General features: G+C 37.6%; 2 long non-coding RNA genes across 2 annotated transcripts; both read right to left on the bottom strand.

Annotated features, from left to right (window-relative positions):
• Positions 1-939: 939 nt before the first annotated feature.
• LOC136179851 (uncharacterized) lies at positions 940-18,403 on the bottom strand. Its single transcript, XR_010666784.1, has 3 exons — positions 18,336-18,403; positions 17,617-17,689; positions 940-2,601 (listed from the first exon to the last, which is right to left on the bottom strand). It is a non-coding gene; the product is annotated as an uncharacterized lncRNA (long non-coding RNA).
• Positions 18,404-23,190: 4,787 nt separating this feature from the next.
• Positions 23,191-25,522, bottom strand: LOC136179910 (uncharacterized). Its single transcript, XR_010666834.1, has 2 exons — positions 24,350-25,522; positions 23,191-24,258 (listed from the first exon to the last, which is right to left on the bottom strand). It is a non-coding gene; the product is annotated as an uncharacterized lncRNA (long non-coding RNA).
• Positions 25,523-25,741: the final 219 nt, after the last annotated feature.

Below are 25,741 nucleotides of genomic sequence, written 5' to 3'. Positions count from 1 at the left end.
ACCACCGAGATGAACCTTTAGCTTCTAACATCACACAAACTCATTATTTTCAACAACAACATCTTAACAACAAACATTTCTAAACCATTGACCGTAAATAATGTAAATAATATAAATAATGTAAATAATGAGCTACACAGTTAGCCGACTGGTTTACAAGCTAACGCTAAACAAGCTAGGTCCGTAAATATAAACACATGAGTAAGCAGTAAATATAACACTACTATATCACTTACCGAAAAAAACTGAAGCATCAACTTCTTGGATGGTCTGTTAACCGCACAGCAAGCCATGTATGTTGTCAGATATGTGTTAAACAAACTCTCCAAACGATGTAAAAAAGAGGAGAAATCAGACGGATCAAGCTGTTAGCCTCCTGACCTGCTGACCTGACAGACAGATGCAGCGCGCAGAGCTGTCAATCAAATCTGACACAACCAAATATGGGCATAGTCGTTTTCCTTAATAGAATAAAATCCGATGAGTTATAAAAAAATTCACCCCCCCCCACAGTGTGAGGAGAAGGGGCCGTCAACTTCTCAGATACATCTCGTTTTTTGAACCAGGCTGTAAACATGTTGATTCTTGTGGTAAAAACGGGCTTTTTTGGCTGTGGGCTTATGGCACTTCCGGCACTTCTGCAGCCAGCCTCAAGCGGAACCTCGAGGAACTGCAGTTTTTTGTACTTCCGCATAGGCTTCATTTTTCGAGACCGGAGGTTGCCCCTTGGTTGTCACACATACCTGGCAACCCTGGCTAGCTTGAAAGATGGAAGTTTACATTCAGTGGCTGGAAAAATTCCCATTACTTAAGTTTTGTCGACAGGAAAGATAACAAGAACATCACTGTCAAATGTAAATTGTGTCCCAGTACCAGGACTCTTTATACTGCAAAAAACAGGACTTCAAAACTCCTTAAGCACTTACAACATCTGACGACAACACAACAACATGAAGCTCGTGTAAATAAACCCCATCAATGAGCTGTGGAGGACAGCTGTTATGGAGTTAGATCAGTCTCAATATTCACAAATGCACACAGAATGATTCATAAATGTATTTCAATGCACACACAAATATATTTCATTCTATATAAATGTAAAACAAATCCACAAATAAAAAAATAAGATTCACAAATGTATTTCTGATTCACACACAAATATTTATAGTTTTGTAAACGTAGACTAATAGAAATCCACAAATATATAAACTGTTCAGTCTGCATTTACAAACTGTTTGTCATTTGTGAACCTCACTGCATTCTTAATTTGTTTTTGAAATGGGAGATTAAAGTCCAGTGTTACATTCATTTATAATCAGACACAACTGTGACCTTTAACCCTGTGATGAAAACACTGAGTGTGAAATGATCTGTTGACCTCTTTGTGAAAAACATGCAGATTGTTTTCTTTATGTTTAAGTATTGACAGGAGTTATTAAACCACTGTGTGACATTAGTCATCACTGCTGTTAGTTTACGTGCAGCTTGCTGGTTTGTTGTTGCATGTTCAAAAATGATAGTATCATCAGCGTACATTAGGATGTCTGACCTAATAGCATTCATTTATTAGATCATTTATGTAGAGGCTAAACAACAAACCCTGTTCATACAATGAATACATCTACAATCAAACATCTGAGTGGAGAGAAAAAAAGGTAATCACACATGGCAGTATGCACACCCCAGGTGACGGCCATGCTCGTAACTGTTTGCTAAATGATTACAAAACAACAAACAAAGAAGAAGAAGCATGTATTTTATGTCATCAATTTAATCACAAGACAAACATACTCACATGTAATGTCAGCTGTTAAACTGGTGTTCACATATGACGCAGTGCTGCCATCTTGTTTTCTGTAGACAGCAGTACAGGAGATTTCCTGTCTGTGATGGAGGTGTGATGCGTTGAAGTTCAGCACAGAGATCTTGACTTTAGTTTTGTCCTGATTCTCCTGCAGGGTCTCCTGACCTTCACCCAGGCCGGGGCTCCATGTCAGATTTGGAGGAAGAGACAGACAGGGAGCTGGAGCAGAGCAGTTCAAACTCACTGAGGTTCCCTCTTTCACCTTCAGTGTGGGCGGAGTCAGAGTCGGTCTGGGTGGATCATCTGTTCAGAAGATACATAAACATGTATAAGCAGTCATTTCTCTCTACTATCAAAGGTTTGATTTATCTTTATTTTAAAGTAATCAACGATAAGGTCAGAGAAGTACTACATGAATGAACTGTTAATACATTGAATTTGAAACCTACCTTTGACTACAATTGTCACGCTATCAAAATTGTATTTCACACCTGAACATTCCAATCTAAAATAATACACTTTGTTGTTTTGAGGTTGCATGTCATTCAGGGTTGTGGTGCAGTCTTTTTTTGTTAAGTCACCGATCAATTGTCCGTTGATTGTACTCTGTTGTGGATTACTGCTATCAAACACAACAAGTCTGCCATCAAATTCTTTCCATAATGCTTTACATGTGTTATCTAAGTTTACATTATATTGATCCTGTACGTCAAAGGAGCAGGGGATTGTCACACAGGATCCCTTCAGAACCTCTATAGTCTTTGGTATAATGCTCTCAAACTGTCCACACAGGGCACCTGAAACACAAGAAACAAATCCTTATTACAATTATACGTTTAAAATACAATCCGTATTCATATTGAGTTTATAATGACTATATTACTAAAATCATTGACAGGGATAGAGGTTTCAAATGAGCCGTGGCTAGAAACCTGACTGCATGTTATCTACTTTGTATTTATATGAAGCAATGTTCATTGCACGTGTCTCTGTTAAATAAACAAACAAATAAATAAATAAAGTCATGATACAATTTATTGTTGGCTCTGTTACTAAGAACCTGAGGAGTCACAGATAAAATAATCTTCATGTAAAACTCAGAGGATTCATCATTTTCACAGTTATTTTTTACATTAAAGTTGTAAATTTAACACCAAATCTCTACATTATGATATCTTTAAAAGAAAGCAGAACACATTAGTAGCTAATTTCTTTGGCAAATATAAGTGAGCATCTCACCTTGCAGCAGACAGCCAATGAGGAGGACAGTCAGAGCTGCAGCCATCTTTGTGTTTCAGAAGAGGCAGAAAGTCTGGAGAGAATACATGTAGATTTACAGTTTAGTGTATGTCGCTCCAAATAAACTTAGATTTCATTTTGAGGCTGTTGTTGAATGTGATCTTTGCAGAAGTTGCAGATGGAGAAATATCTTGAAATGTTTAAATCTTCATCAATGAGGAAAAGGTTGGATCCAGAGTTTAGTTAACTAAACTGATCCCAACAAAACTAAAAGACTTCAAGGTGTGCAGCTTCTCATTTTAAGGTTTAAATTGAAATATTTCTGCATTTCAATCAATTCATGTAAAGATGCTCATTATTAAAATGTAGAAGATGAAATGATAATAAAATAAAAAACAGGAAGTTTGACTGCCTGCCTCAAAGAAAAGAGACAAAACAGAAAAATATATATATATTTTGTCTGAGTTCATTTTGTTTACAACCTCTTTAAGGAAACTATTTGATCAGTAATAACGCCCAGAAGAAAATCTGCATGAGAGCTTTAAAATGTTCAAAACTTGATCAGAGTGAATTTTTTTTTCTTTCCCCTGTAACAAAGTTTGTTTGATCAACTTCAGAAAAAATGCACTTCTTAAAAATTAGCCTTTATGATATCAAACATGTTGATTTGTTTTATCTCCTGAAAACGTATAAAGTTATTTAAAAGTTATATAAAAGTTTTTTAAACTTACGTTTTTGTCAGGTCTTTTTGAGCAGAGAGGTGAAGGATGTTTAGAGAAGTGAAGTTCCTCATCATTTGGCCACCTTCATAAACAGCATTCAAAATTTGTTTTGAAAATGAGGAAGTCAAAAAAGTGAACATTCCTGTTAACATTGAATTATCAGTACTTTTTATGTAAATAGTTTTTATAGTGTCACTCCTCACCGTTCATTCCAGCATCTCTCTCTGTGCAAATGATTTCTATCTTTAGACCTTAAAAAAACATCGTCGTCATGGGGATGTCAGCATTTGATTAAAATGCAAAAACCAATGAAAAGCCTGTACTGTCAAAAGAATGTTTATAATTCATTTTAATGCAATAACATCTTGATGTGTTTCAATATTTACAACCCATCAGTTTGACTAGAATGTTAGTATTTGAGATCCACATACAGGAGGTGAGAACTTATAAAAAACATTGTTGTCAAAGCTTCTGCGTAATCATGAAGCAATGAAATAAGCAGGCTACTCTATAAATTACTTTTTAATCACAACACAATTATCAATCAATTATCAGTTATGACAAAAAGTACTTTCATTCTCACTCAAAGTCAGCCAACTCATTTCTTTCCAGGTGAAGCTGAATGATATCCAGCTATTTGATTCTTTCAGGATAGTCTACTATGTAAGATAAAATCCAGGAGCTTGGTTTCGTGCATCATGATATTTGTCTGACACTCAGAACTAATTATGTTTTATCCCTTTAAGCCAAACCCTCAGTCTATATTATGTTAAATTGAGCAAAATGGACTGCAACCAAACTGGACAGACACAGATTGCAACGGATAATCAGGACTGCAGAAAAAATATCATTGGTGTCAACCTGCCCCCTATCAGGAAACGAGCAGGTAGAAGTACTACAAACTCTTCCCCTCTGATACGGATCACTGTACACCTAAACAACAACAGTTTGTTCCCCCAGGCTGTCATTCTGATGAATGCTAAACAGTCACACGTGCCTAAAACTTACATTTTATTTTAATATCTTTTGTTTTTTCTGTGGTTGTCTGGTGATGGAAATGTGGCAAGAGTTGGTGGTGGTAATAACTAATGATGTAAAATAAGAACAGACAGCATACCCCAGGAAATACACAACTTAATACTCTTGTAAATAGGTAAGACACACCCTCGAAAACTGATGAGGCAGAGACGTGGTTTCAAAAGAATTTAAGGAATTTATTTGAATGAATCAATGTAAAAAACAAGGTGGACCAAAGCTTTGGGGAAGGAACAGCAAATCACACAGCAATCCTCAACAACTTTTGGTGTAGTCCATTTGTGTCCCAGTGCTCTTAAACTCACATGCAAACAAGTGGAGGGCTCTCACCCTGGGTGCCTAGCCTCCCAACTAAGTGGCTGAAAGAAAAGCAGGCTTTTAGCAACCTAAAATGAAAACAGCTATTAACAAAGAAAAACAATCAATGCTTCAACTTCTAAAGTTCAAACTGAGCCACCTACTCACCACTACAGGGTTTCAGTCAGGACTGATCTGGGGGTGAGGAGCCATGGGCAAACTAGTCAAGCTGCAGCAACAACCAAACAAGGAGGTCATTTAAACATTCAAACCAGCAAGCTGTACATCAAAACAAGGTTGTACATATCAGCAGCAACAGCAAAGGCACATGCCAGGCAGGAGCAGGAGGCCTGTACCTGACATCCAGGTGCCTTAAATAAGCTTCACTGACTAGTGAGTGGGACAGGTGAGAGGCTGCATTCAAGACCTCAGTGTTGTGTTGTCTACCACAAGAACATGCGTCGTTTTGAAGAGATGGAAAATTAAATGAAGTTTGTTCAATGGTGGTCGATTTAAAGTTTTAAAAAAACTCAACAGTCTGCAGCACAAGAAGCAGAGCAGCTCAGCTGATCTAATCTGAAATCTGAAATGTTGCGGGGCGGCCCGATGCTCTCAGAGCAGATTGGGGAGGTTAAGATTGGATCTTTACACCACTCACACTACAAAATAGTCCACCAGATAATCACTTCTGATCAGCCTCGAATCGGAAACGCCCACGCGGTTGACGGTAAGGCAGAATCGGACTTCAAATCAGCCCGATTATCCTGCAGTCTGAGCCAGGCTGTTCAGATGTGTCATTTTTAGATCTCAGCTAAGAAAACGATGTGACAAGTATGAGACACAGTCCAAGTTCTTTAAATCATCTTGGGGTGTCTCATTCAAAGATCTGAGTTTAAAAAAAAGTGAGACAAGTGTGAGATCTCAGATGACTAAGTAAGTAAAGTTTATTTATATAGCACCTTTTAAGAACAGACGTCACAAAGTGCTTCACAATAAAGGATTTAGCAGAGACATTATTAACAGACAATTACATAAAATCAAATATAGACGGATCAAACCAGTCTGAACAGGTGGGTCTTTAACTGCTTTTTAAAAGTGTCCACAGAGGAACAACCAGCAGACCCTGGTCAGAGGACTTCAGGGACCTGCTGGTGTTATATGGCCTCAGTGTGTAAAGACATGAGGACAGATGTGACATGAGAGCCAAGAATCTTCAATTTCTCGACAGTCCATCACAAAATCGTTTGACTTTGTTGCCTTGAGCTCTGCCTGAGAAAGTCTTTGTAGAAACCTTGAAACTTTCACTCTGTACTCTGTTTTGCATCTATTTTTAGTATCAGCAGATTCCAGGTTCAAAGCCCAGTCTGAACACAAAGAACACAACATCTTTTAAGCTTTGAATACATCTTACATATTTTTATACACTTTTATTTAGTTTGACCTGGAAGAGTTAGCTGACCTTGAGTGAGAATGAAAGTTTTTTTTTTTTCACAATTGTGTTGTTGTGATTAAAAAAGTAATTTATAGAGTAGCCTGCTTATTTCATTGCTTCATGATTAGGCAGAAGCTTTGACAACAATGTTTTTTATACGTTGTCACCTCCTGTATGTGGATCTCAAATACTAACATTCTAGTCAAACTGATGGGTTGTAAATATAAAAAAAACATCAAGATGTTTTTGCATTAAAATGAATTATAAACATTCTTTTGACAGTACAGGCTTTTCATTGGTTTTTGCATTTTAATCAAATGCTGACATCCCCATGACGACGATGTTTTTTTAAGGTCTAAAGATAGAAATCATTTGCACAGAGAGAGATGTTGGCATGAACGGTGAGGAGTGACACCATGACAACAATTTACATAAAAAGTACTGATAATTCAATGTTAACAGGAATGTTCACTTTTTTGACTTCCTCATTTACAAGTCAACTTTTGCACGCTGTTTGGAAAGGCGCCAAATGATGAGGAACTTCACTTCTCTAAACATTCTTCATACACTAAAGTGTAAATCTACATGTATTCTCTCTAGACTTTCTGCCTCTATATTTGTAACAGTGGAAGAAAAATCAATAAAAAACAGAGATAACCATACAATTTACACAAAAGTATGTGAAACAAATGAGGCAAAAAATGTGTGCAATGAGCTAAAATGTGTTCTGCTTTCTTGTAACCATATCAGAATGTAGAGATTTGGTGTTAAATTTACAACTTTAATGTATAAAAAAGGCTGTGTGAAAATGATGAATCCTCTGAGTTTTACATGAAGACTTTTTTATTTACTATTTATTATCATTAGACTTAAAGAAATAAAGAAACAGTGATACTATACAAATATAGACACTATAAACTCAATATGAATAAGGATTGTATTGTAAATGTATAATTGTAATAAGGATTTGTTTCTTGTGTTTCAGGAGCCCTGTGTGGACAGTTTGAGATCGGTGACCTAAGAAAAAAAGACTGCACCACAACCCTGAATGACATGCAACCTCAAAACAGCAAAGTGTATTATTTTAGATTGGATTGTGATGGTGTCAAATATTATTTTCCTCAACAAATTGAAATTTCAGTCAAAATTAAATTTATTAGCAGTTCAGTCATGTAGTAGTTCTCTGACCTTATCGTTGATTACTTCAAATGAAAATAAATCAAACCTTTGATAGTAGAGAGAAATGACTGCTTATACATGTTTATGTACCTTACAAACAGTTACGAGCATGGCCGTCACCTGGGGTGTGCATACTGCCATGTGTGATTACCTTTTTTTCTCTCCACTCAGATGTTTGATTGTAGATGTATTCATTGTATGAACAGGGTTTGTTGTTTAGCCTCTATATAAATGATCTAATAAATGAATGATATTAGGTCAGACATCCTAATGTACGCTGATGATACTATCATTTTTGAACATGCAACAAAAAACCAGCAAGCTGCACGTAAACTAACAGCAGTGATGACTAATGTCACACAGTGGTTTAATAACTCCTGTCAATATTTAAACAGAAAGAAAACAATCTGCATGTTTTTCACAAAGAGGTCTACAGATCATTTCACACTCAATGTTTTCATCACAGGGTTAAAGGTCACAGTTGTATCTGATTATAAATGAATGTAACACTGGACTTTAATCTCCCATTTCAAAAACAAATTAAGATGGTGACAAACATAGTAAAGTTCATATTTACATATTTTCACCAACTGTTTATCCGTTGAGGAAGCAACACTGTACCGTGAACGTCATAGACTTACATTGGTATTAGAGGTGGGAATCACCAGAGGCCCCAAGCTACGATATTATAACGATGCTTGAGTCACGATACGATATTATTGCGATTTTAAACATTTTGCGACAGGCTGAGAATTGTGATATTTTGAATATCATTTTTTTAACTGCATATTATGTACACAAAATTAAACTAAATCAAGAACTGTTTTGTCAAATAAGGAAAAATTCTCAGTCTTTTTGTCTCACTTCTGTCTGTTCATTTCTACACAATGGGAGTCGAGCCCACAGACTGACCAACACTGTGATAAAAGTAAAAGGCTGCATGCACCTCACAATCTGAACTGATGGTGTTTCAGTCTGATCAAACTTTACTGAACACAAACATGTACGGACGACTGAACAACTGCAGCCATTTTTACAAATGCAACATGTTCAAAATGAATTGTGCAACCCCCTGAGCAATTAAAAAAACAAAACACACATATTTGCATATTAACAGTGCTACTAGCTGTTTCTGTTGATGTTTAGCAGGGCTTGTTCAGAATAAAGGCATAACTCTCTTCTCTATCCCTCATCACAAATAAACTACTTATTCTAAACAGTCAGACAGTTTGGTGGAAGCAAACTTAACTGTTGTTTTTTGATAACTTGTGAAATTTTGCTGAGAAAGCTTACATTTTATTCGTCAAGATAAGAAGTTTATTCACTGTTCTCTTTTCACCACAGTGTCAGTCAGTCCCTCTGGTCCAGTGCAAGAAGACACAAATGTGACACTGACTTGCAGTGCTAATGCCAACCCAGCTGTAAAGAACTACACCTGGTACAGAGCTGATGGAGGCCAGGAGACTTTCATGGGGACTGGACGTGTTTTAAACATCAAAGCTTCTAGGGAGAGAGGACCTTTTTTCTGCTGGGCAGCAAATGAAGAGGGAAGCTTTTTTTATACATTAAAGTTGTAAATTTAACAGCCAATGAGGAGGAGAGTCAGAGCTGCATCAATCTTTGTGTTTCAGAAGAGGCAGAAAATCTGGAGAGAATAAATGTAGATTTATTTTTAGTGTAGTTCCCTCCAAATAAACTTAGATTTTAAGAGAAATTTCTAATCTAATCCTAATAATTCTAATTCTAATTCTAATAATCTTATCCCAATAAAACTAAAATGTTTGAAGCTTCTCATTTTAAGGTTTAAATTTAAATCTATCTGCATTTCAATCAATTGATGTAAAGTAGCTCATTATTAAAACGTAGATGATGAAATGATAATAAAATAAAAAACAGGAAGTTTGACTGCCTGCCTCAAGGAAAAGAAACAAATATTCTTTGTTTTTTCGAGTTCATCTTGTTTACAACCTCTTAAAGGAAACTATTTGATCAGTAATAACGCCCAGAAGAAAATCTGCATGAGAGCTTTAAGATGTTCAAAATTTTATCAAAGTGAATGTTTTTCTTCTTTCCCCTGTAACAAAGTTTGTTCGATCAACTTCAGAAAAAATGCACTTCTTAAAAAAAAGCCTTTATGATGTTTGAATATGATATTAAAATAGACTTAAAAGTGATATAAACTTACATTTTTCTCAGGTCTTTTTGAGCAGAGAGGTAAAGGATGGTTAGAGAAGTGAAGTTCCTCATCATTTGGTCGCCTTCTTAAACAGCATTGAAAATTTGACTTGAAAATGAGGAAGACAGAAAAGTGAACATTCATGTTCACATTGAATGTTCAGCACTTTTTCTTTGAATAGTTGTCACACTGTTTTCACAACCCAGGCTCAGTGAGCTGGACAAACAGGGAGACCACACGTTTTTTAATTTATCAAATAATAATTTATTGCAAACTAAGACAAATCATCCTGTTCAAAGAATGTGCAATCTGTAAATCAGTGGTGGTTGTAATGGTGAATGTGTTAAGTGTTGACAAGAGAGTGACAGATTGAGAAGCCAGTTTAAATACTAAGGCCCAGCCTGCCCAGGTGTATATAAATTTAACTGGCTCCGCCCCTTTCTACCTGAACTTAAGTGGGGAGCGATACAAAGCAGCAGGAAGAGCACTGACAGTCAGGGGTCATCACACCCTCCCCCTAAAATACTGGGTCCCACCCAGTACCCATAAACAAATTACTATATTTACCAAATTTAGTTCACCAAACATAAGCAATAACATACATATTTGACCAAACCCAACATCACTTATACTTTCCCAGTGTTAGTTTCAGTTTCCCTCTCAGCCGCCTGGATCAGGTCCTAGGACCACGTTAAGAGTAGGAAAACAAACTGTGATTAGCAGGCTAACTAAATGTTCCTTATAGAGATCAGTCTGAATTAAGCATCTTTTAACACCAGTGGCCAATGCTCTATTGACAAGGCTAGTAACTATCATAAAAAATCAGAGGCACAACAGTGGCACTAACATACATGTCAAAATGGTGTAGTGCCCAAATAGGAACCAAACTTTCTGTCTCAATGATGAGATCAAACTGGCACAAAGTCGACCTCTTGACAAGCCACTCAAGCCCTAGCTTTCTTGCTTGAACTACAACAAAAAATTATTTATTTTGTCAGAACAGACAGGTGCCACCTCTGGACACTCTGTTACAACATCATGTTTCTGCAGGACAAATTGCATCTGGGTTAATTGCAAATCACTGATCAAAACTCACCTCTTCAATCAATCTTTTGATGTATGATTGTGATATGTGTTCTGTTTATCTGTAGCTGTACCTTTATGTTGTTGTCTTTATGATTTGTGTGGAATGCTGCAATGTCTGTTAGTCTTTCCTTACTGTGCTGTTTCTTTTGTCTTTTTTATCAAATGTTTAGTGTGTAAGAGTTTTTGAAAAGCGCTTATGAATAAAATGTATTATTATTATTATTAGATATCAGAGAGACATTGGCCGATATGGAGCTCAGCGTAAGGGAAGGAAGACTGCTTATATTCTTTCACAAATTCATTCATTCTTTCACTTCAACTTAAACTACTTCCTCTGTCTACCTGCTCTGGTGATCAGCTGTTAATGGGTGTTTATTCTTTAAGTGATTAACCAACCAGAGTCGGGCACAACCTCTCTCAACCAATCATACTGCTGCGACAAAATGCTAAAATAGTTCTTTCTCTTCAACAGTCATTCTGTCATTTCAAGGCAACTGCTGCAACCCACCACCGCCCCAGTCACCTCCATTCCAGCTCAGCAGAGTCCAGATTCAGGCTCATTATAGCCTCCATTCCTCTTCACCACCACCAGTGTCTAGACTCCATAGGGGGGTATCCTATCCTGCTGTCGGCCTCATTACCCTTCCGAGTACATGAAGTCGTCACGATGGAGTCTAATCCTCCAAAGACTTTGCACATTCAAATCTAAATTGTCGCACATTTATTGTTAAATAAATAATTGTTCATTCTCAATTAAGTCTCTCCTGATTGAAATATCAGTCTCAGCTTTTTTTTCCTACCTAATATCAATATCACTACCCAACACTGGCTGTTACACACTGATGTCACTGCATTCACTTTATCTTATCATTTCTGTGTCCAGAGGCTGTCCGTAATGTGTGAAAAAAAATGAATGTCCTGTTAGTGCTGTCATTTTATATGATGCAACCCGAATACTGGATGTTGTCCTGTTTGTTGGGGTAATGTTGAATGTAAGTTGTAAGATATTGAGACACAGTCCCACGGTGATACTGATAAACTCAACTAAATAATTCATGGCAGGATTAGGAGAAGGCCGTTATTTTGTTTCCTCGAGGAACAGGAACACCTCTAATAGCATTCATCAACAATGTCCTCCTGTCTGGGTTTTCTCAGATTAAATTGAATAGAAGTAAAAACCTGAGCTTGTTGATTTGTAAACGTGACTGAACAAGGACTATCTTTCAATGATAAAATCAAGCTGGTTAAAACACGTTGATGGAAACTGAGACCACGAACTTCCAGCAGTATTAGGACGCCTTTCTCAACCGCCAGAAGAGCGGAAACTATAAATTCAGAGATAAACATGTATCTGTTACCACTCTGTTGCATCATCACCTCTTCTTTCAACTACAGCCTGTTAGCGTTTGTTAACCCAGGAGACCTGTTGCTGTCACTTTGAACATGAAATGTTTTAACGTTCTTGTGTGATTTAGGATATCAGCTCGTCAACACTTTTCTTCAACTTCAAAACATTGGACAGAGCTTTCTTCCCCCGCCCCCTCCCTCCTAGAGCCAATGTGCAAACAGGTTACTATGTCGTGGACACTGAAGCTTCAGTTTTTAACCAGCTCTGCATCGGTCTAGAGACTTTTCTGCTCTCTAACCTCTCTCCTTTTTTCAGAAGCAACCGCCTACCTTCTCTGCTCAAAATACAATGATTCTGCGCCACAATGGAAAACTAGAAGGAGGACATACCGACTGCTACATTTTCAGATAAACCAGCACTTAAACAGATCATGTTTCCTTAATGTCTGATGATATAGTAAGACCATTTCAAGATTTAATTCAGAAGATGTCTTACATATTGGACATTTCAACTATCCTCCTTAACCTCATCTTTGATTCAGGGCCATTTAAACCCTGTCCTCTGGAATTGGCCTCACAGGCTTTCTTTAATCTGATTGGAAAACAAGAGCATGCAATGAATGAATCAAAACTTTATTACAGACTCAGGGTCCAAATAATAAAATCCAAAAGACATAAAATACAATACAAGATACATGAAATACAAAGCGCAGTATAAAAATCTGCAACTTAAATGCAATGCATGGTATAAAATCACTAAATAGATAAAAACAGCGCCCCAGAGGATACAACTGTACCAATGTTTCCATATCTTGGATTGATTCAATGTACATCTCTTTTGATAAACCATTTACTTTCTCAATAAAAAATAAAAATCTTGATTAGCAGAGCTTCAATACAAACAAAAGTGAAAACCATCACCTCAAACTTATCCACAATTAATGATCAATATCTCTCCAGATTTGAACATCAGAGGCTTCATGGAGAAAATATTATGTGAAATTACTGAGAATGAATCATGTATTGTGCCAAACACCCTGCAGAATATTGAAATATCACATTCATATCTCAAAGTCGATATTTAAAGCAATGCAGGAAGAGCAGAGCGAGAGAGGGAGACAGAGAGAGAGTCTTCAAATAATCAGGTATGACGTTTGGCAATGACATCATAGTTTGGAGATCTGTTAGTGTGATCCAGATTCATGTAAGTGCTGTCCTCTTCTTTTGGCTTCATGCTCTCTCTTTGTTTCCTTTAGTAAAAGAAGAAATAAGGATTAAAAAAGGGTTTTACAAACAACTCATTTGTCATATCTTCATCAGCACAGTTTATTCTAAAAAGTCTTCCGGTGTAATAACATACCAAAGAAACACCATGCAGAGTGTGAGGACGATGTTCACAGTGAGAGACACTCCAGTAACAGCCCAGAAGAGAACTCCACTGTAGGGTCCACAGTTATCCTCAAGACCTGTCATAAGAAATAACATGATAATATCATAACCCTGTTTGGGGGGGGGGGGGGCACTTTTTCAACTTGATGGTTTTTACCACTAAAGTCTACTTCATTGTCAGTTTGACAGTGAAGGAAGTACCAAAGCTGTATCATATTTCCAAATCAAGACCGCAAAGCGAGCGAGAGAGACGAGTGTAGGCTGAGCAACCAAAAGACTAAAAGAAGAGGAGAGGTTTCAGCAGGAACAACACAGTAAATCACTGCTCTGGATTAATTATAGACCTTTAAAGGTTTAAAAACACACAGTTTAACTTGTAAACATACGCTGAATATCTATGTGTTTGTTGTTGGATCGTCCACTCCCCAGTTCATTTTCAGCCTTGCAGAAAAAAGGACCGCTGACATCTGAAGCTTTAACAGTTATAACACGTCCAGTCCCCATGAAAGTGTCCTGGCCTCCATCAGCTCTGTACCAGGTGTAGTTCTTTACAGCTGGGTTGGCATTAGCACTGCAAGTCCCTTTGGGTGAATCTGAAAAATTATAACAGGGATTAAAGTTCTCTGTCGCTACGACGGATTTCCGTCACTTTCACTATTGTAATAATTTTAGTCGGTGTCAATCGGACAAATAAAGGTTGAGCAAAATGGGTTAATGACATAGCCCTACCCTCGCGTGCAAACTGCGGTTTTTAATGTCAGGCATTTATCTGAATCCTGTAACACAATTGTAATTTTGTGTTTGTGTGGCATTTTAAATATAAAGTCAGAACTTTGATCTGCTACATGAAGTCTGCTCGGTGTATAGTAGGCTTTTATTGTGGTAGCGAACATCAGCGTGCACTGCCCATCATATCAGGATTTGTTTTCAGGCTTCGGTGCGCAACTTTATTTACCCAACCAAAGTGAAATACAGGAGAATGATAATTCGTAACATTACCTGCAGGCAGGGCTAACACTCTGTTAGGAACGCGCATCAAGACAACAGGTGATACAAAACAGTACTCACACAGAGCAATGATGAACTTTCCCACATTATGGTCTTTCTCTCAAACACAGACTTGCCCCTTCCTACATCACAGATTTACTAATACCCTATGAGCCTAGCTGCTGCTTACGTTCCTTAGGTAGTAGCGTCCTCACATTTCCCACAGCCAATCTTGTCACTGAAGTTGGCAGGGCATTTTCTTCATATTCTTGCTGCTGTTGTCTCTCCCCTCTGTGTGCTTTGTATGTATGTGTATGCTTTGTCTATGACTACTTTTGAACACAGTACTCCAGACTAGCTTATGTTTGTGTAGCATGTTCATTAGACAGAGTGCAAAACTGAATTTCCCCTCGTGGGATTAATAAAGGATACTTTAATTTAATTTAATTTAATTTAATTTGATCCATAAGCATCTCACACTGAGGTGTTTAATTTATTAAATTGATGTCATTAAATGTCAACACTGATTAAAAATCTAAAGAATTGGGTAAAGATATCCTTCAAAGGACCTAATTTAATTTAGTCAAGATTTTAAGGAGATGAGAATGTTCTGCTAGCGATATGTTTTTATTTTTAATTGCTGAAGGGGTTGCACAATTCATTTTGAGCATGTTGCATTGTTAAAAATGGCTGCAGTTGTTCAGTCATCCGTACATGTTTGTGTTCAGTAAAGTTTGATCAGACTGAAACACCATCAGTTCAGATTGTGAAGTGCATGCAGGCTTTTTCTTTTATCACAGTGTTGGTCAGTCTGTGGGCTCGACTCCCATTGTGTAGAAATGAACAGACAGAAGTGAGACAAAAAGACTGAGAATTTTTCCTTATTTGACAAAACAGTTCTTGATTTAGTTTAATTTTGTGTATATGCAGTTAAAAAAATGAAATTCAATATATTATATCACAATTCTCAGCCTGTCGCAAAATGTTTAAAATCGCAATAATATCGTATCGTGACTCAAGCATCGTTATAATATCGTATCGAAGGGCCTCTGGTGATTCCCACCTCTCATTACAATGTAGACCTACAGTACAGTGTTGCTTCCTCAGCGGATAAACAGTTGGTGGAAATATGAAAATATAAACTTCACTATGTTTGTTACCATCTTACTTTGTTTTTGAAATGGGAGATTAAAGTCCAGTGTTACATTCATTTATGATCAGATACAACTGTGACCTTTAACCCTGTGATGAAAACACTGAGTGTGAAATGATCTGTAGACCTCTTTGTGAAAAACATGCAGATTGTTTTCTTTATGTTTAAGTATTGACAGGAGTTATTAAACCACTGTGTGACATTAGTCATCACTGCTGTTAGCTTACGTGCAGCTTGCTGGTTTGTTGTTGCATGTTCAGAAATGATAGTATCATCAGCGTACATTAGGATGTCTGACCTAATATCATTCATTTATTAGATCATTTATGTAGAGGCTAAACAACAAACCCTGTTCATACAATGAATACATCTACAATCAAACATCTGAGTGGAGAGAAAAAAAGGTAATCACACATGGCAGTATGCACACCCCAGGTGACGTAACTGTTTGCAAAATTATTACAAAACAACAAACAAAGAAGAAGAAGCATGTATTTTATGTAATCAATTTATCACAAGACACACATACTCACATGTAATGTCAGCTGTTAAACTGGTGTTCACAGATGACTCAGTGCTGCCATCTTGTTTTCTGTAGACAGCAGTGCAGGAGATTTCCTGTCCGTGATGGAGGTGTGATGCGTTGAAGTTCAGCACAGAGATCTTGACTTTAGTTTTGTCCTGATTCTCCTGCAGGGTCTCCTGACCTTCACCCAGTGCCGGGGCTCCATGTCAGATTTGGAGGAAGAGACAGACAGGGAGCTGGAGCAGAGCAGTTCAAACTCACTGAGGTTCCCTCTTTCACCTTCAGTGTGGGCGGAGTCAGAGTCGGTCTGGGTGGATCATCTGTTCAGAAGATACATAAACATGTTTAAGCAGTCATTTCTCTCTACTATCAAAGGTTTGATTTATCTTTATTTTAAAGTACAGTAATCAATGATAAGGTCAGAGAAGTACTACATGAATGAACTGTTAAAACATTGAATTTGAAACCTACCTTTGATTACAATTGTCACGCTATCAAAATTGTGTTTCACACCTGAACATTCCAATCTAAATAAACACGTTTTGTTGTTTTGCATGTCATTCAGGGTTGTGGTGCAGTCTTTTTTTGTTAGGTCACCGATCAATTGTCCTTTCTGTTGTGGATTACTGCTATCAAACACATCAGGTCCCCAATAAGATTCTTTCCATAATGCTTTACAAGTGTTATCTAAGTTTACATTATATTGATCCTGTACGTCAAAGGAGCAGGGGATTGTCACACAGGATCCATTCAGAACCTCTATAGTCTGTGGTATAATGATCTCAAACTGTCCACACAGGGCACCTGAAACACAAGAAACAAATCCTTATTACAATTATACATTTACAATACAATCCTTATTCATATTGAGTTTATAATGACTATATTACTAAAATCATTGACAGGGATAGAGGTTTCAAATGAGTCGTGGCTAGAAACCTGACTGCATGTTATCTACTTTGTATTTATGTGAAGCAATGTTCATTGCACGTTTCTCTGTTAAATAAACAAACAAATAAATAAATAAAGTCATGATACAATTTATTGTTGGCTCTGTTTCTAAAAACCTTAGGAGTCACAGATAAAATAGTCTTCACATAATACTCAGGATTCATCATTTTCACAGATATTTTTTACATTAAAGTTGTAAATTTAACACCAAATCTCTACATTATGATATCTTTAAAAGAAAGCAGAACATATTAGTAGCTAATTTCTTTGACAAATATAAGTGAGCATCTCACCTTGCAGCAGACAGCCAATGAGGAGGAGAGTCAGAGCTGCAGCCATCTTTGTGTTTCAGAAGAGGCAGAAAGTCTGGAGAGAATACATGTAGATTTACAGTTTAGTGTATGTCGCTCCAAATAAACTTAGATTTCATTTTGAGGCTGTTGTTGAATGTGATCTTTGCAGAAGTTGCAGATGGAGAAATATGTTGAAATATTTGAATCTTCATCAATGTGGAAAAGGTTGGATCCAGAGTTTAGTTAACAAAATTGATCCCAACAAAACTAAAAGACTTCAAGGTGTGCAGCTTCTCATTTTAAGGTTTAAATTGAAATCTTTCTGCAGTTCAATCAATTCATGTGAAGATGCTCATTATTAAAATGTAGAAAATGAAATGATAATAAAATAAAAAACAGGAAGTTTGACTGCCTGCCTCAAAGAAAAGAGACAAATGTTGTGTTTTTTATTTTGTTTCTTTCTTTGTTTACAACTTCTTTAAGGAAACTATTTGATCAGTAATAACGCCCAGAAGAAAAACTGCATGAGAGCTTTAAAATGTTCAAAACTTGATCAGAGTGAATGTTTTCTTTCCCCTGTAACAAAGTTTGTTTGATCAACTTCAGAAAAATGCACTTCTTAAAAAGTAACCTTTATGATATTAAATATGTTGATTTGTTATATCTCCTGAAAAAGTATAAAGTTATTTAAAAGTGATATAAAAGTTTTTTAAACTTACGTTTTTGTCAGGTCTTTTTGAGCAGAGAGGTGAAGGATGTTTAGAGAAGTGAAGTTCCTCATCATTTGGCCACCTTCATAAACAGCATTCAAAATTTGACTTGTAAATGAGGAAGTCAAAACAAAGTGAACATTCATGTTCACATGAAATGTACTGAACATTTCATGTGAATAGTTTTCATACAGTGTAACATCTTTACTTACCTTCCATTTACTATTGATAACAAACATCTCTCTGTACAAATTATTTGTATCTTTAGACCTTAAAAAAACATTGTCATCATGGGGATGTCAGCATTCGATTAAAATGCAAAAACACATGAAAAGCCTGTACTTCCTTATCATGAAGCAATGAAATAAGCAGACTACTCTATAGAATACATTTCTAATAACACAATTATCAATCTCTTATCAATTACCATAAAAACCTGAGGTATAAGACGCATACCCTTTTTCTAGATCCAAAAAGTTGGCTGCTTCTATACACTGGTGCAACCAATATACCAGTATAAAATGCTGACACACGCGGCGTCATTACTGACCATTAAAAATACATCCCCATTCTTTCTGTATCCAGATGTGATTGCATGCTGTGCTGGGTGAGAAGGTGACACAAACCACAGCTTTTCTCCCTCACGAGGTCATAATCCTGCATGCACAGAAAACAGTAGTATATTGTTTCATAAATAAACCTTGTTGAGTGCTCTTTTGATCAAAATAATTCTGTATTAAAGTCAAAAAGTGACCAGCGGAGTCGTGCAGAGAGCTTGCAAGCTAGGAGTCTGTGCCTCACAACTTTCACTGCAGCCTGAGAGCTCAACTACCGTACTGTAACTAGTAGGAGTGCAAACTCCAAAAAGTGAAAACAGACTGAACTAAAAGAGCGACACAGCTGAACACAAACTGCACGTTGTAGACTTCACTGAACACAATAGAAATGGTCAGGCCAGAAAACTTTTTTTCTCTCTCAGAGACCTTCAAAAACATGCCACTTATATTCTGGATTTTATAGTATGACAAAAAGTACTTTCATTCTTACTCAAAGTCAGCAATTTTTTTCACTTTTTGAGTTCACTTTTTCACTTGCTGTATTTGTTGCTTTTGAGCTTTTAGAGATGAAATGATCTGGGAAATACATCAGCTCCTGAAGCTAATTTCAAACATGCCAATTGTAGTGATCGATAGAACTCAACAGTGATCCCCCACTTTTATGGCGGCTCTGGTTCTGAAAGTACATTTCTCCCTTCAAATCGTCGATTGACATTTGAGAAATTCCTTTTGTAAAAAATGTTTTAGTCCTGGAACCAAACCAACTGTTGTTCCACTGTAGGAGGATATCTGTCATACACCACAGGATAATACATCTTATTGTATTGATACCAGGTGACCTGGACATGAGCTTTTGTCTGACATGGTACCACAGCACAGCTCCCCTCCACTGCAGTCACTGTTTTAGGTACAGTGATGTTCCAGCTTCTCACCTGCTGCAGCACAGAGAAGCCTTTGTGTGGGGGAGAGGAGGAAGAGGAAGGGAGGGTGAATGTGTTAGCAAAGCTGGCAAAAAATGTTAGTGGTTCAGTGAAGAAAAGCTAATGAGAAAGAAAAGTATGTGTCATGCAACAGGAAATGAACAACAGTGAAAGCTGCTTTTGAAAGCAGAGTTTAATGTACAGCCATTTGTCATACAAAGTAACATTATGAGAGCTGTCACTCACACTCGTTTCCTTTGGTGAGGTTATGTTTCAGAATAAAAACATCTAAAAACACTCTTATTATTCGGGACAATGACCAATTCGAAGTCTGTCTAGCAAGCCAGTCTTTCTGTTAAACATACTGTCTGATCATATTAACCGTTTGGTAGCCATAGGTAAAGATGTTGAGAGAAATGTGTGCTAGCTGAAGGTAACTTCATACAGCTTTCTGGTTCATTATTATCTCAGGCAACATTAAAGTGACAGCACATGTGACAGTGTCAACACATGTAATAAGGTAGGCCAGAGGGAATATAAACTTAATGAGAATCAGCAGGAGCCAAACATCAGGTTCATATATTGATATGTTACATATTTTATGATAGAAGATATTTGACAATATTGTCATACTTGATGACTGCATTATGTTCCCTCAGACTCTGCTCTGAGAGCTACTTGCATACTGACTGCCCTTCACATCACCCCTTAGTAGAACATGGTAAGCCCTGTTCTGCAAATTCATCCCATTTATAAAAAGGGACTCAAGGTTGGGAGCACAGGTTTTTCATGTTTCACTGAAGCTTTATCAAAAAGGTAAAACAGAACATAGATATCGACAAGCAATTGTGTTTTTCTTATTGTTTGCACTGCTTCTTTAGTAGGTCTGAATGCTGAAATCTTCTGTAAATTCACAATTTAAAGCTGATTTTTTTTTTTTTTTAAATCTTCCCGGGGGGGCTTGCCCCCGGACCCCCCTAGGAGGTTTGGATCCATGTCACCTTTTTCATCCCTGATGAGTTTGCACCCCTGTCAACAGTCAGATGGCAGAAACATAGAAACAGCAAAATCCCCCTAAACTCAAACTGAAAAAGTATGACGGAGGATTATGGCATTGTTAAAGAAAATGAAAAATCTCAATTTACGAGAATAATGACGTTATTTCAGTCTATATCAGAAGAGCAGCAGCCTGTTAAAATTACAAACGTTGAGCATCTTTCTATATTTTAGTAAAGGTTTCACTTGTTTCACAGGTTTCAAGGAAATAGGCTACTTCCTTGTGTAGTCAGTAAAAAACAGTTAGTTCAAGAGAAGTTTTCACTTCAACTTGCAAGGACTTTATTCATCTGCAAAATGATCAGTGAACAGGACACAAACTGGCTCTGCCCATGAGACACTTTAACAAGGCAGACAAGTGCAGATAACAAACACAAATATAAAATAGTTGTGTTGGGGCTTTACTTATGCAGATATGAAACTACACATGCTTTTGGCACATCATCATTATCACATTGTCATAAAATATCAGGACCCTGAAAAGATACTGAAAGAAACTGTGGCTTTTCTGAAGAAAGAACCACACTGACTTGGAGGAAGTTGTGTCTGCAGAGGAGCAGACTTTAACAGTTCTCCTTTCATCATTTTCACACAGGCTGGTCTCGAACTCGTTAGTTATACTTTCCATCCACAGAGCACTTTGTTGGATGCAACAGTGGAAATTCGTAAATTTCCTACTTTATTCTTGAAAATTTGGCCCTAATCGTGGCCCTAATCCTCCGTCGTTAAAGAGAAACTTGTTAGGCTGAACAATTATAGTCTCAAGATCTGTCGTAAATAGGCGACCTCCAAACCCACAACCTTATTTTGTTAAAATGTATTTTCCCATTTGAACTTTTTGTCTTGGTTATTATCTGTTCTTCTGAGGTTAAGTTGAGTGTCTTGACTTTTTAGCTGTGAGATTTATTTAAAGAATGACTTAATATATATAATAATAATAATAATAATAATGCATTTTATTTTTAAGCGCTTTTAAAAACTCAAAGACACTTTACAATGGTTAAAACATAAAGAAAAGCACAGAAGGACAGACTAACGGACATTGCAGTATTACAAACAAATCATAAAGATAACAACAATAAAGATAACAACATAAAGGTAAATTACAGAAAACAGAAAATACATCACAATTATACATTAAAAGCTTGTTTAAAGAGGTGAGTTTTGATAAGTGATTTGAAAGTAGGAGGGTCGGTGCAGTGTTGAATGTGTGTGGGGAGTGAGTTCCAGAGGGAGGGGGCAGCTATGGAGAAGGCTCTGTCCCCCCAGGTTCGGTGCTTGGTTCTAAGAGGGGGAGATAGGAGGTTGGCTTTTGAAGAACGGAGGCTGCGTGCAGGAGTGTGAGGGTGAAGGAGAGCCGTGAGGTAGGAGGGGGCCTGGTGGTTAAGGGCTTTATGTGTGAGGAGAAGGATTTTGAATTGGACACGGTAAGGGACAGGGAGCCAGTGGAGATTTTGCAGGACAGGGGTGATGTGTTCGCGTATTCGGGTGTGGGTGAGGAGGCGTGCAGCAGAATTTTGGATGTATTGAAGTTTATTAAGGACTTTGGATGATGTGCCGTAAAGGATGCTGTTGCAATAGTCAAGTCTGGATGTGATGAATACATGGATTAGTATTTCAGCAGCAGAAAATGAGAGTAGTGGACGAAGACGGGCTATATTTTTGAGGTGAAAGAAGGCGGTTCTTGTGAGCTGCGTGACGTGGTGGTCAAAGGAGAGCTGGCTGTCAAAGATGACTCCAAGATTGCGGATATGAGGGGAGGGGGAGAGAGTGGAGTTGTCTATTGTGAAGGAGAAGTTGTGTATGGAATTGGTGAGGGATTTAGGGCCGATAATTATTATGTCCAATTTTGCGTAGTTAAGAGAGAGGAAATTGGTGTGCATCCATGTTTTTATTTCACTGAGGCAGTTCGTTAGGGTAGAGCGGGTTTCAGTGGTGATTGAATTGGTGGAGATGTAGAGCTGAATGTCATTGGCATAACAGTGGAAATGGAGACCATGCTGGCGGATAATGTTACCAAGGGGGAGCAAGTATATGATGAACAGGAGGGGACCAAGCACCGAACCCTGGGGGACGCCTTGGGACAAAGGAGCTATGGAGGAGGAGCAGTTATTGATGTTGATAAACTGTTATCTGTCGGTGAGGTAGGATTTCAACCAGGAAAGAGGAGTGCCAGTGATGTTGAGTGCATATAATATGCACATGGTCTGTAGATGGATGGAAAATGTATAAATATGGTGTCTCAACTACCGCTGAATCCCTGTGCAGAGTCTCAGTGAAAAGTAGGCAGCATTTAAGTTGTACCTGCTGTACAAATAGGAAGATATTACAGACTTTTATGGTATATTTTAATATAATTTTTGCTGAGTTTCACACAGAAAGAGCTCATAAAGTGTTGCTGTTTAATTGTGTATCGTTTCGTTGTTTCAAACACTGCTTCGTCCTTTCTCCGTTCCCTCCACCCCGTCTGCTCTCATGCAGAGATCAGCTGGTGGCTGTGTGTGACAACAATCAGTAGCTTCACTAGGTAACGTTACAGCCTGCTGTAGTCTGTTGCTGTAAACTGAGCCAAACTATGATAGCGAGTAGGCCTGCGTGACATGACTAAAAGTGTTCAAATCACGATAAAAAATGTCATATCAGTCGATATCGATAATTGTCATTCATTATTTCTTTCAAATTTAAAGGCTGATTTTGGCTCCTGAGTTAAAGTTGAAAAAACAAGGTGGTTAATTATGGTTTGAATATTCAGAACATGACAAAATATAATTAAATATTTCACCATTATAAGCACAGTGCACGTAGCGCTCAAGGAACATTAGCGCTCCCCACTTCCCAGTGGTTGGTGGTGTAATCACACGATTAAATCTATCAAACTTTTATTGAACATTTTTCATATTTATTGACAAAAATTATATCGCAATAATTATCATTTAGTTTTATCGCCCAGGCCCAGTCCGGACTGAACTGTAATCTATGTCTGCATCTCATAATCTAGTCTCAAAATTTAACCTGGGCATATTCACATTCAGAGTCCTTTTTCATATTTCTAGGCTTCACTTCGTCATATAGATTTAACATCTCTACTGCATTGCTCACAAAATTCAATGCTCCCTCTAAGCGCTTCTCCTCCAGATAGGAGCAACCTGACTGATTTGTGTCGCCAAAGCTTCCTCCCTCCTTCTCGCCTTTGCTCCTCCAAGTCACACTAGTGTAAATCACATCTTTGCTTTCCTCGTTTTTCTTCTCTGAACTTGTACTGGCATCTTCTGTGTTGTTTCGGCTTGAGCTTGGTAAGTTGGTGCTGGTTGGCTCAGAGGTAGTTGCAGGTTGGGTGACACCTGGTTTCTTCAGCTCAGTGGTGTTAGCATAAATGCCCTCATTTGTTTTGTTGGGTTCCTACAAATCAAAAGGAAATGTCGGTTGTAAGGTTATTCTGCTTATTTAAGTGACACTAAGTAGAAAACTGCTGGATTCCAGGATAAAGTACCTCATCTCCTTTTCCACTTGGTAGATGTTGGCTCATAGCAACTGTGCTAGCGTTACCTGACCCCTGACTCTTAAGCAGGTTGTGTTGAGTCCTCTGAGCCCTGAAAAAACCAGCAGAGTATAAACCTACAAGAATATACTGACAATATCTTTCTTTTTCACTAGTCTAAAGTTGAGAAAAAACTCAGGGAACAGTCCATATTTAGTTATTTTAACACTGGTAACAGATCACAGGATCACATCGTCTGCAGTCGATGTCAACATGTTGTGCCGAGTGTGGCTAGCATTAGCAGTACTAGCACTGCCAGCCTTTGGTCCTCCTTGCAGGTTTACTTCCACATGTCTGTGCTTTTTACGCATTGCTCTGGTCAAGATACACCACTTTAACACGAGACAGCCTACATACAACTTTTACTCCATTTTCTAGATCAAAATACAGTCAAACCTCTTTGTGCTATGACATGCCACTTGTCTACTATGCTGGTTTACATCTAGGTAGTAGAGCATTAGTGCCTGTCTATAGCTTTGGCTGGTGGCGGGCAGCATTTCAGCATCAACATTCTTATGTGTGCATGTGCAAAGGTCACAGTACAGGACATACTCTGTCAAGAAGGGGAAATATTCATGATTACTTCATGCCATAACTTTTTTGTTGCAACATACTGGAGCAAAACTCGTAGGTTTTCCACTCAGACTTCGCTACAGCTGCCTGCAAACATGGGGCTTATTGAGAAGCTGCAAACTGTATCACAGCACACCAATCAGTAAAGAACAGTAAAACACCACATAATGAACCACCTGTGGGCATCCTCTCTTCAGAGTAAGGTTATCAACATTTTTTTTCAAAATTTGATACTTTCGACCTGTTTTAAAACAATACTCTTCCAAATCTCCTTTATTCTAATGATCGATAGTACCCAAAAGTACACAAAGCTTTAAATAACTACATATCTTCAGTCATATTTAATCCCAAAGTTGCTTTGAGCAAAAAAGAGAGTAAGAGATCAGCGGTACATCTGAAATTCACAGATCAGCAAATACTGATGTTTCTCCAGTCCTTTAGGTGTCTCATAAAGCTGCATATTCATGTTTATTTGTCCAGACGCAGAGCAGAGGACACTATAAATAACACAAATACTTTGGCAACATTTTCGATCCACAACATTTGATTGAAATTACCTGGATAAGACTTGGTCTGCTCAAGTTAAACATTAAACATTTCAAAGATTTTAAATTGAAGACCAGAGGAACACCATATAGAATCTGTATCTTCACTCAAATAAAGAATATAAAAGTCCAAGTTGGAGGTTTTTAAACATTTTGCATAGTGGTATTCTGTACGGTTTGGCTTGATTTGCTGTTACCCTACCTGATAACAAAGAGTAAAGCACAT

The sequence above is a fragment of the Labrus bergylta genome, chromosome 8 (assembly GCF_963930695.1).
Source record: "Labrus bergylta chromosome 8, fLabBer1.1, whole genome shotgun sequence".
NCBI lineage: Eukaryota > Metazoa > Chordata > Actinopteri > Labriformes > Labridae > Labrus > Labrus bergylta.
Note: the sequence above shows the minus strand (reverse complement) of the source record. Positions and strands in the feature narration are given on the sequence as shown.